The following is a 12578-nucleotide window of genomic DNA, read 5'->3' as shown; positions in this document are numbered from 1 at the left end:
GAACCTATTTGAATAAATAATGACTGAAAACTGTCTTAACCTGACAAAGGAAATAGACATACAAGTCCAGGAAGCACAGAGAGTTCCAAAAAAGATGAACCCAAAAAGGCCCACACCAAGACACATTATAATTAAATTGGCAAAGATTAAAGACAAAGCGAGAATCCTAAAAGCAGCAAGAAAAAGACAACTAGTAACTTATAAGGGTGTTCCCATATGACTCTTAGCTGATTTCTCAACAGAAACTTTGCAGGACAGAAGGGATTGGCACAAAATATTCAACATGATAAAAAGCAAGGACCTACAATCAAGATTACCCTACCCAGCAAAGCTATTATTTAGAATCGAAGGACAGATAAAGATCTTCCCAGACAAGAAAAAGCTAAAGGAGTTTATCATCACCAAACCAGTAGTAAAAGGAATGTTACAGGTACTTTTTTAGACAGAAAAAGAAAACCAAAATTATGAATAATAAAATGGCAATAGCTACATATCTATCAATAATTACTTTCGATGTAAACGGATTAAATGTTCCAATCACATGACATAGGAGAGATGAATGGATAAGAAAACAAAACCCTTCATATGCTATCTACAAGAGACTCACTTCAGATTGAAAAACACACACAGATGGAAAGTAAAGGGATGAAAAAAGTTACTTCATGAAAATAGAAACAACAACAACAACAAAAAAACAACACACAAGAGAAAGCTGGGGTAGCAATACTATACCAGACAAAATAGACTTTAAAACAGAAGCAATAACAAGAGGCAAAGAACCCAGTAATCCCACTTCTGGGTATTTATCCAAGGATATCCAAAATATTACTTCCAGAGGACCTTTGTATCTATATGTTCATTGCAGTATTGTTTACAAAAGTCAAGATGTGGAGGCAGCCTGGGTGTCCGTCGATGGAAGAATGGATAAAGAGGAGGTGGTACATATATACAACGGAATATTGCTCAGCCAGGGAAAGGAACGGGTTCTTGCCATCTGCGGAGGCATGGATGGACCTGGAGGGTGTTGTACTGAGTGGAGTGTCAGAGAGAGAAAGACAGACGCAATGTGATTTCGCTTATATGTGGAATCTAAAGAACAAAACAGAAACAAACTCATAGATACAGAGAACATTTTGATGGTTACTAGATGGGAGAGGCATTGGAAATGGGTGGAAAAGGGGAAGGGATTCAGAAGTACAAATTTGTTGTTACAGAGTAGTCATGGGGATTAAAGGAAAGCATGGGGAATATAGTCAATGATATGGTAATAACTGTGTAGTGTAAGGTGGGTACTAGTCAGGGGGATCAATTCTTAAATTATGTAAATGTCTAACTACTACGATGTATACCTGAAATCAATATAAAATAATAATGAATGTCAACTGTAATTGAAAAATGAAAAACCAGCCTTCTCCCCTTCTGGGTCCAGGAGGATTTCATGGGGCTGATCCCATTCCCTGGATCCAGGCCTGCTACTCAGCTCATTTCATCACCTAGGCCATGGGGAAATGTACAGGGGAAAAAGAGGTCCAAATTTCCAGGTATAAAACAAATAAGTCATGGGGATGTAATGTACAGCATAGGAAATATAGTCAATAATATTGTGATAGCATGGTACAGTGTCAGATGGTTACTGGACTTCTTATGGTGATCATTTCTTTAGGTTTATAAATATTGAATAACTATGGTGTACCTCTGAAGCTAATATAATATTGTACGTTAGCTATATTTTTAATAAAAATCTTTAAAGAGAGAGAGAGCCCTTGCAGGATAGCCTCCCAGAGTTAGTGGAGCAAATAGAAGAGATTCAGCCTAGAATGCATCTTGGGATTTCTTAGTAATTTCCACAGACAATAAATGCGTACATTTATGGAGAAGATCCACATCACCTAGCACCCTGAATTTCCCTTGACGAATTCCCCACCCGACACATCAGCACTCCTTAGGCTTCCTCAGCTGGGTTGTTCCTTTCCTTCTCTCCTGAGCTCCTCCGCATAGTGGTCAGCCTTTGAAAAGCAGTCACTGCCTCCCCATCTTCCAACTTCTCCCTCCTTAATTATGCAGAGCAATTTAGAAAGCATTCTGCCCTGTGTTGCAAGGAGTCGTCACAGCATTTCCTCCCAACAGACCATGCAGTGCCCTCCCTGAGAGGAAATCTGACAAACCATTTTCTCATCTCATTTCACATTTTGTCATTTGTGTTGCACAGATCAAATTAATTATTAGCTGCAAAGCCTTGTTTGGGGAGCGTTGCAAAGAAAGAAAGAAAGAAAAAAAATACAAAATAAAAATATATATATTTTCCCCCTAATTGATCTGGATAAACATGTGTCTGTCAATACAAACCCCATCTCTTCATGGATCATTTGCTGCATTGACAGCTACATGCTCCAGGGCAAGGCTAAGGAGGCTTTTCCGCGGCTGTGTGAGCAGCCACTGAGTAGATTTCTCTTTGAGAATACTCTGTCTGAGTCAAGCTAGGGGAATGAGAAAAACAAGCAGATGCTTCGAACCAGGAGGTGTTTCGTGTTTGGATAATCAGATCTGGTCTGTTCCCCGGCGAGAGTCTAGATTCCCTCGTGCTCCGCAACAACCACAGACTCACGGCCCGCGGCCCACCTCTGCCTGTCACTGCCCAGAGCCAGACCACGCTGCCTTCCGCAGCCCGGCCAGTCTTCATTCACTTCCTCTAAGGGAAGAGGCTACATTCTGCACCATCTGAAGCAATGGGCCTTTTGTCTTCCAGAACCATCTCCCTGCTTTGAGGCAGGGCAATTATCAGTGGAGAGTCTGGGCTGCAGGAAAGAAGGAAGGTTAGGAGCCTGACATCCCTGCCCAGCTCCAGACTGAACTCAGTCCAGTACAGACAGAGAGTCTCCAGTCCAGCCCCTGCATCCTCAGAGGAAAGGTCCCACCCAGCGTTTCTCAAGTGCATGTATGAGACCAGACAGGTCCAAGCTTACTGTCTCACAGTGAAAGAGGCTGGCTGCAGGATGTCCCGTGTCCAGAATACACACAAATGTTGCCCTGGTCCTTAGTTGTTTTGCTGCTCCCTTCTGGGAGTGGAACCCAGATTTTCCTAAGAGAACCGGCCTTCTCCCCTTCTGGATCCAGGGGGTTTTCATGATGCTGATCGCATTCCCTGGATCCCATTTCATCACCCAGGCCATGAGGACTGGCTCTAGGCTGGCCCAGGGCAGACCATTTGGCCCAGTGAGTCTCAGTTCTGGAACCTTTTCTGGAGCAACCAGGAAAGCTGTGTCCTCTTGGCTATAGGAGTTGCTGAGAGAGTCTGGGTAAGCCCGGACCTAAGGTGGATAGCTTGCCACCAATAAGACAAGAGGTGGAGAGAAACACGTTCCCAAAGACGGTTTGAACCTCTGGGCACACCCAGGCCCCAGGAGTCAGTTCTGCATGCCAACGAAGTATATCAGCCAGGATGAGCGGGGCTTCTGGCACTCATAACCTAGTGTCCTTGTGCCCACAAGTGCATCTACACTTTCCTTCTGCTGTCTCTGCGTCACTCTTGTTGGTGACGTCAGCAACATCTGTCCTCTGCACCTCCCTACACCTCTCTCTTCCACCTTTGGGTGTCCTGCCATGGTCTGGAGGCAGCAGGAAGCGATGAGAGAGAGAGTCCTTGCTCAGCCGTACAGCAGACAGAGCAGCAAGCTGGCCGGTCTGGGATGAGAGCTAGGAGGGACAGCCAGGGGTCAGATACCGGGAGAGGAGTCTCGGGACATCCATGCGTGGTCTGTGCAGGGAGAAGTGAGGCGCAACGGGGTTCTATGATAGAGCTAGCCCACGGGAGTCATCAGTCACAAGAGGGGACAGAGCCAGAATCAGAGGCTGTAGCCTCTCGAACAGTCAGAGCTGCCAGGAGTGACCAGGGTGGCAAAGACAGGGAAGAAAGAACCGTGCTCTGTGGAGGTCTGAGCTTCCTGGGACACACAAGCCTCCTCTGGTCTTAAGGGAACTCTCTCAGATTCCACACTGGAGAAGCCAGGAGACCCTGACTCTGGTCCAACCTGCCACATAACTTCAGGCAGAAAGCTCATCCTCTGTGAGCCTCAGTTTTCTCATGTTTGAAATAGGTCTTACAATAAATGGACCTCAGAAGAAGAATAAGTGCATCAGATTGAGATGGTAGATGGAAAAGTATTTCATAAATAGGCACTTAATAGATGGTGTGGTTTCAAAAGCTCCTTCCTGCAAAACAAGAGCATAGTTTAAAGGAGCCTTCAGTGCCTTATTCCAAAGTAGGAATTCATGGACGTTAGTAGGAAGGATATAGGATTTTGAGCCCAAATAGTATAAATTTCAGTCATGACTTTGACTTGTATTCTTTAGGAAACTTAGAAAAAGACACGTTGATTTTTTTATGCATCTATTTCAACATTTTTTCAAATGAGAAAAGGAATTCCAGCTTTGCCTCAGATCTAGAGCATGGACCAAATGAGAGCAAAAGAACTTAGTAAAATACAGTGACAAAATAATAATAATGATAATATAACTACCCTTTACTGACCACTTACTCTATGCCAAGCATTATCTCATTTAAATCTTCAAACAACTCTCCAAGACAGAAGTAACAGGAATAATAAAAATCAGATGACATCTGAAATAGAATGAAAAACATTAGCAGTTAAATTAAAATGCTAGGTGATGAGTACTAATGAGTTTATTACATCATTCTCTGTAGTTTTAAAATATACTGTCTAAATTTAAGAAGTATATTTAAAAATAAAATAAACAAAATAAAACATAAAAATCAGAGTTAGATTAATAATAATAATCATTATCAAGTGCTTACCGTGCTTCCCCGAAAATAAGACCCAGCCGGACCATCAGTTCTAATGCATCTTTTGGAGCAAAAATTAATATAAGACCCGGTCTTATTTTAATATAATACCGGGTCTTTAATATAATATAATATAATACCCAGTCTTATTTTAGTATAATATAAGACCGGGTCTAATATAATACAATATAAAACCGGGTCTTATATTAATTTTTGCTCCAAAAGATGCATTAAAGCTAATGGTCGGACCAGGTCTTATTTTTGAGGAAACACGGTAGTATGTGGTAGTCTCTGTTCTAAGGGCTCTTCCGGGCATTACATATCATTAGTCCTCACAAGAGCTGTAGGAGTATATACTACTAATAACCCATTCTCCAGATGGGCAGACTGAGTTCACAGAGCTTGATAAATCAAGGTCTTAGGGCTTAGAAGAGCATAGCTGGGATTTATTCAAATCTAGGGTGATTTTACAACTTATCATATATATGTTGTGAGAGTGTGTAAATCATATATTGTATAATATATAAGTAATTCTAATCCCATGAATGATTGGCAGGAAGAAAGATCACACAGGGCCCTATTAGTCCCTTGCCCAGAATAGTGACATAAACAGGAAGCCATGGACAGGACCCATGCTCGCATTCCTAAATGAAGCTGTTTCTGCTCTAGGGTGTGGTTAAAGAGGTAACTTGGGACCAACCCATCTTGAGAGGAGACCAAGCCAGCTTTGGCAGCAGAGAAAGCTGGGCCCAAAATGTCTACCCAGGAAGAATAACATACTTCCGCTCAGCAGCCGCAGGGCTGGGGCCTCCCTAGAGCCACAGCTGTTACCAGCCACCCACCAGCAGGCAGGTGCTCTGCCCACCCAGCCTTGGCAGGAGTGCAAGCCTGCTGCTCCTATCAGCTGGACTATACACTTATCCCCTAGAGTCCCCGGGGATCACCCTCCTTACACACACACACACACACACACACACACACGTACGCACAGCGTCTGTGCTGGCACACCGCATCTGCACCCCGGACTGAAAGCCAGACATCCTGCTCTGTACTTTCCTGGTGAGAATAGCATCTGGCACTTAATAAACACTTAATAAATGTTTGCCATAATCATTGTCTGTTGCAATCAGTGGAAAAGGGAAACAGGAATTGGGAGTTGTCGTGGAGCCAGCCAAGGCCAGGTTAGAGGAATCCCAGAGCTTTGCAGTGATTCCAGAAGGAGGAGACCAGGGCTGTTAGCATAACAAGGTCCAGATGTTGGGCCAGGTCTCCTGGAGGTGGGAGGACTGTTTGGCCATGACCTTCTAAGGTGAGCGGCTTGGACTTCTGGGAGTCTGGGGGCATCTGGAAGAAATGGGTAAGAAGTAGAGAGCATCTCTCCTTCCTATCTCTTCCAGGAACCCAGGGCACCTGCAAGGAGGTAAAGGACCAGACTGAAAGACTGCAAGCACCCAGGAAGTGGTGAAGAGAAGAGGCCAGTGCCTGGGCTACCTTCAGTCACGTGATGAGAGCTCTGTGCTGGACACAGCCCCACACGAGGGGCAGGGTGGAACCCCCGACTCAGGGAGCTCCCAAAGCCAACCATGAGCTGACAGAACCTGTTCTCACCTCATCACACTGAGACTCGCAAGTGCCTCTTACAGAGGTGGAAACTGAGGCCCCTGATGAAGCTGTGGTGACCTGTGGCCTCAGGAATGTCAAGCAGAAGCAATCAATTGGTTAACACGTCTGATAAATATGTCAGGAGAAAATGCTTTGAGAGTGAACAGTCAGGGCTCAGAAGGCTCTGGAATCATGGGGAATTAGATCATGACTTTCTGAGACCTCATAGAAGTATGTAGGTTCCAAACGCAAGGAGAAAATTGTGAGGGAGAACAGCCTTAAATAGAGAGTAAAGGGGAGTCCAGATCAGCAACTCAAATGTCATCTCTTCTGAGAGCATTCACTGCTCCCCACGGGGCCAAATCAATGCCCTCCAGGTCTCTGCATCCTCTCACTCCAGTCCACTCAGCCCTCGCATGTTCTGGGCTGGGGCTGCAGCTATGAATCACTCTTAGCCCTTTGTTCCTTAAGGGATGCACAATTCAAGGAGATACACAGTGTCACAGGCAGGGCTCCCCCAGCAGCTGGTTCTAAGCCAAGGAGTCCAGTGGGAATAGTTCAGTTGGAAGGTGATCCCAGGAAACAATGGTAGGAATGTGAGGAAGAGAGACAGAGAGCGAAGGAGCCAGGAAGCTTGGATCATTGAGCAAGGTACTGCTGTGGGCACCTAGAGGTCAGTCCCACAGGGGATCACTAGGGGGCGATATAGAACACACCTCAGAGTTGTCCCATTTAGCCTCCAACTCTCGCACCTGCCTTTGGTGGAGGGCTGCTTGCAGGGACATCATCTCCCCAGCACTCCCCATTGCCCAGCTCTGCGAAGCATCATCAGTATGCCCGGGAATAAGGAGCGACTGAGGCAAGAGTCTCTTATAGTTCTTATCGCTAAGTCTGTACCATGTCTGCCTCCCCCAATAAATGAGATAGAGCATAGGCTCTGGAGCCAGACTGCCCATGTTCAAATCTCTGCCTCTAGATGTGGAACCTTGGTTTAACATCTCTGGACCTCAGTTCCCTTCTCTGTCAATAATACCTACCTAGCAGGATTCACGTCAGTTGACACATAAAGAGCGGAAAACAGCACCTGACATATGGGTGGTACTCCAGAGATGTTCACCATTATTTTGAAGACCAGAAGTCCTCAAGGCAAGTTCAATGCCTGATTTATCTTTTTCTCCCTGTGCCTGGCCTAGTTAATGCCCAGCAGAGAAGGGGCTTAGTTCATGTCCAGAATGAATGAATGAATGAATGAATGAATGAATGAATGAATGAATGAATGAATTAGATTCAAGAGCTAATGTGTTGACCTAGACCATTAACTTCTGGTTTGGTATCTCAAGCCTGGCTGTCTAAATGTCACTATTGTTTCCTATGGTGTCCCTTTGGAAGCATAAAACAGTTTTAACTGGAGTATATGAATAATAGAAGACATAATAAATGCATTTCTGAAAAAACTTTCTGGAGCCACCCCAATTTCCCTGCAAGGGACCCAATAGCCCAGGGACTGCTGAGAATGAGAGACCCTCTTAGGGTTCTGATTTCCGTGCACAGGGAACTCGCTTGTGCGGGAGACACTGCTCTGAGGTTTCATGTGTGTGCATCTGCTGCCCTCTGGTGGACAGACGGAAAGGCAGCAGGAAGCCTTTGAAACCATCAGGTTGTCTTTACCACTCCGAATAACTAAAATGTTTATGCAGTGCTTTAGTTTGCAGAGCACTTTCACATTCTGTCTTATGTGAGCCTTCAAACAACCCTGCAAGGTAAGTGGGTAGGGCCAGCTTGTTCCAACTGCACAGAAGAAGAAACTGAGATTTAGAGAAGATAAGCCCATGGGTAGCCAAGAACTGAAATTTAAGGCTGAGAGTTTGGATCCAAACCCAAATATCTTTTACTCCAAATGTCAATTTCCTGTTCTGACTGTGCATAAGAATCATCTTGGAGCCTTGGTTAAAACTACAGAATCTCAGCCAGCACCCCAAATATCTCGGGGCGAGACTGGAAATCCGCATTTCCAGCACACTTTCTAGGTGAGGCTGGGGCAGTCAGGTCCCCATACTTGGACCGGCTTTGGGAACCACTGCCTGCATCACGTGGCCTCAGCTTCTGTGCTTACGTACACTCTGTCTCAGCCTGCTCAGGCTGCTATAATGGAATACCACAGACTGGGTGGCTTATAAACAAAGGAAATTTACGTCTCACCGTTCTGGAAAATGGATCGTGGCACCAGCAGACAGAGTCAGGTTCAGGCCCGTGTCTTAGTTCATAGACAGCCATCTTCTCTCTACAGCCTCCCGGGGCAAGGGCACCAGTCCCATTCACGAGGGCTCCCCCTCATGACCTCAGCACCCCCCAAAGGCCCCACCCCCTAATGCCATCACACTGGGGGTTAGGATTCCAACGTATGCATTTTAGGGCAGACACAACATTCAGTCTATAACACCGTCCTTCCCTTGTACCCCCGGTGCTGAGGATCTGTCTCTTCCTCCCAACATTTGCCTTCCGTTATCCCCACACCTACTCATAGCTCGGACCTCGTGAAATGCACGCCTCCCTCAGTCCCAACAGTGGGCACTGCCGTCTTACAGGTGGGACGCTGGGCGAGCAGAGGTCCCTGAGTCCACACGGGCAGTGGCAGCAGAGCCAGGCTGTGAGCCCCCAGGCTGTGACCATGGAGGCCACACTGTGTGGCCTTGTACCATACTGTCGTCTCCCCTACAAAATGCCCCCCTCCTGTGTCCCAGGCCCCTTAAGCTGCCTGACTTTCCTGTTGCATGATAGAAACTAATTGTCACTAAAATGACAGCGACTAAGTTTGGCCTAAAAGATGAGCTCCCCACGTTCAGGTCATATCTTTCTTTTCGCTGGAAATTTCAATTCCATCAGCTGATGGGGGTGAGAGGAAGCAAAGAAGTGCCCCAGACCTCAAGACTTAAAGATAGGTAGCAACACTCTGCTCCAGCTTGGGGACCAGGTGAAAGGTCCGTTCTGCTCCAAAGGACAGGAAAAACATGAACTGCCTAGAGTACCCCTAGACAGAACTTTCTATGGTGTTTTTTCTCTCTGTGCACTTTTCACTCTGATAAATCCTCCATCAGCAAATAAACTCAGGGTTTCATTCTCTTAGAAAGAAAAGAAAAGGGAAGTTTCCAGGAGTGCCCTGTGGTCTGTTAGAGATGCAGCCCACCTCCCAGACTCCTGAGCAGTAGTGAGACATCTGGTCTGGCCGTGTTCAGATGGGTTCCTAGAGGCTGGAGGTGAAGAGAGGACAGGTGTCAGGGGGGCTCTGGGCCCTCCACCCACACCTCAGCCACAGCAACCATGTTTCTATATCTGGGTCCCACATAAGATTTTATTTGGGGGAGACATAAACAGTGCCATGAAAAAGGAAAGGAAAAATGAAAAAAGGAAAACTAGGATCCAAACCAATTCCTCGTAATACAAAAAGAAAACTGACGTCCAGAAGGTAAAAGGACTTATTCAGCATCACACAGCTGGTGGAGGCCACCTAGAATTGGAATCTGACATTCTTTATTTTAAATCAACATCCAGCACCTTGATTCAGTCTTGGGTTGTACTTGGCAGTGTTTACAGATGGGCGCCGCATGTAACAGTGATAAGTGATAAGCTAAACACAGACCTGCCCTATGAGGCCAGCGGCGGGGGGGCAGGGGGGGGAGTACAAGTCATGAAACACGTGCAACCTCCCCAGAGATAGGAGCACTGAGGATGGGCCATGGCATCTGGCCCCCCCTGAGAGCGAGGGGAACCATCCCTGAGGAAGGGGATGAAGGAGCTGAAGGATGAAAAAGCAAGGTTTCTGGCAGTCACTGCTCACTGCTCAGTGCAGGAGGCCGGCTCACTAGAGAGTTGCCGTGACACACATTCAGCACTACCTACCCAAAGGAGTTTCACTCAAGGAGAAGACAGCCTTCCCAGGTACTGAGTGCCTACCGACGCTGAGCCCTGCACACCTGACCTCTTTTAACCCTTTCTACTCACCCTGCAAAGCAAGTGATATCATCCCCATCTCACAGATGGGAAACTGAGGCTCAGTGAGGTTAATAGAATTGCCCAGTGTCACACAGCTGATCATAAGCAGGGCTAGAATTTGAATCAGAGTACACATGGTCCCCAAACCATGCTGTTTCCACAATCCCTGGCCATTAAATATAATAAAAAAAAGACTGGAATTCTGAGTGCAAGCCATCAGGGCCGAGCTGCTGTATCTAGAAGGTTCTTTCCTACTGGGAAACATAACTCCACTTGGGTCATTTGAACCAACTGTGAAAATAACACAGTTCTCTCGCCATTCTCCATATCAAGGGCTGCATGTGAATTAGGAATTGAAGTCAGCCAAGGTACAACAAGCTGACGAAGTGCTGAAGGCTAGGGTATTGGGAAATACTAAGAATGACAGGAACCTGGAGGGAAGGGAGCAAAACCGGGTGGGAGAGGACATCCCTCTTGCCTTCTAAGCAGTGATCCTCCCCACATGGCAAGCACACACATACTCACTGCATGCAATCACACCCCATACACACACACGCACAGACACATACACCAGGCATGCACACACATGTACACATACATATACACATACATACACCACACACATACATATACACATGCGCATGCATACACACATTCGTCATGCATGCACACACATGCACACAAAAATACACGCACACACATGGTACATGTACACCCACCATGCATGCGCACTCACCACTGCACACACACATACATATTAGGTTGGTGCAAAAGTAATTGCAGTTTTTGCAATTCTAACCTTTTAAACTGCAATTGCTTTTGCACCAACCTAATGCATGCACACACCGCGTACACATACATACACACACAAATGCACATGCACACACACATGCACACAGGTACATATACTTGCATCCATCACCACCAATGGGGTGTTAGGCATTCTCATGTCACCAACTCCCTCTCACGTTGCTTCTTTCCTTTCCTTCTGCACAACACACAGTGTCTGCTACTGCCCTGTAGTCTTAGGGCAGAGACTTCAGATCTCTGGGAAACCCCTGCCAGCCCAGCATGGCTCTGCCCACCTGACAGGGACCCAGCGACTGGTCAAAAAACAGGGCTCGTGTTGTCCTCTGGCAGGGCAATAAGGAAAAAGCAAGCCACATGAGTCTGATGTTCTTCAAAAACAAAATTGAATTGGGATCAGAGCCGGTCTGTGGTGGCCAGTTTCGAGTTAGGGCTGCCCTTTTGTGCTCTCTCTACCCCCCAGGACTTCAGCTGGGGCTAGGGCTACACAGTCACAGCCAGCTCAGCCCTCGGGTAGCAGAGAGAGGTAGAAATAGCAAATGAAGTCATATCCTGGCTGCAGCAAGAGTCATAAAAACAGATAACACTGCAGAGAAAATCACACAGCGGTTATCAACCAATCAGAGGACCCAGCATCCATCTGGGATTTTGCCGAAACCATGGGAACTAAGGAGCCTGTGGCTAGTGGCTCACGGGGGCTCACTTGGAACATTGTCCCTTTGGACCCACTTTATTCCTGCTGGATTTTTCTCATTGGGTTCATGCACCAACCGTGTGTATGGCCCACTGGGCCTCAACCTTCACATACCCCCTTTTTATCCTAAAATGATATTCACATATAGCCTACTTATATTGTATGTTTTAGAAAGCAATCGAATGCCCAAAGTGAAATGTCAAGGGGAAATAAGAAATCATTGTTTTAATACACGTGTTTCAATTTGTGAATACTCAGGCACAGCGGCACCAGGAGCCTCAACACAGGCGAGGACTTCAGGGAAGTGAGAGGACCAGAAGCCATTTCAGACCAAGTGCATAGGAAAATCAAAGAACAGAGGTGAACACTCAACGAAAATCAGCGCTACGTTAAGCCACAACGGATGCTGTTTTGTAACACTGAGTGAGTTCGCCACAGAGGTCAGTGGTGTGTCTGCAAGTCGTGTCAGATGTGGGACGGCGCTTCCTGGACTCCAGCCATTGCTGGACCGCAGCTTTCCTGGACTCCGTCCACCAAAGGCCGCCAAGAGCGTCGCTTCGAATCACTGTAACAACCAAAACTGTCCCCTCCCTTTGTACAAGTTCCCCGAGGGGCAAAAGCACCCCACAGAGGTAGGTGGGCCGTCTCCAGGGAGGCGGGTGCTTGGCCTCCCTTGGGAACCAG

The sequence above is a fragment of the Rhinolophus ferrumequinum genome, chromosome 17 (genome assembly GCF_004115265.2).
Source record: "Rhinolophus ferrumequinum isolate MPI-CBG mRhiFer1 chromosome 17, mRhiFer1_v1.p, whole genome shotgun sequence".
In the NCBI taxonomy this organism is placed as follows: Eukaryota; Metazoa; Chordata; class Mammalia; order Chiroptera; family Rhinolophidae; genus Rhinolophus; species Rhinolophus ferrumequinum.
This window is presented reverse-complemented; position numbering follows the sequence as displayed.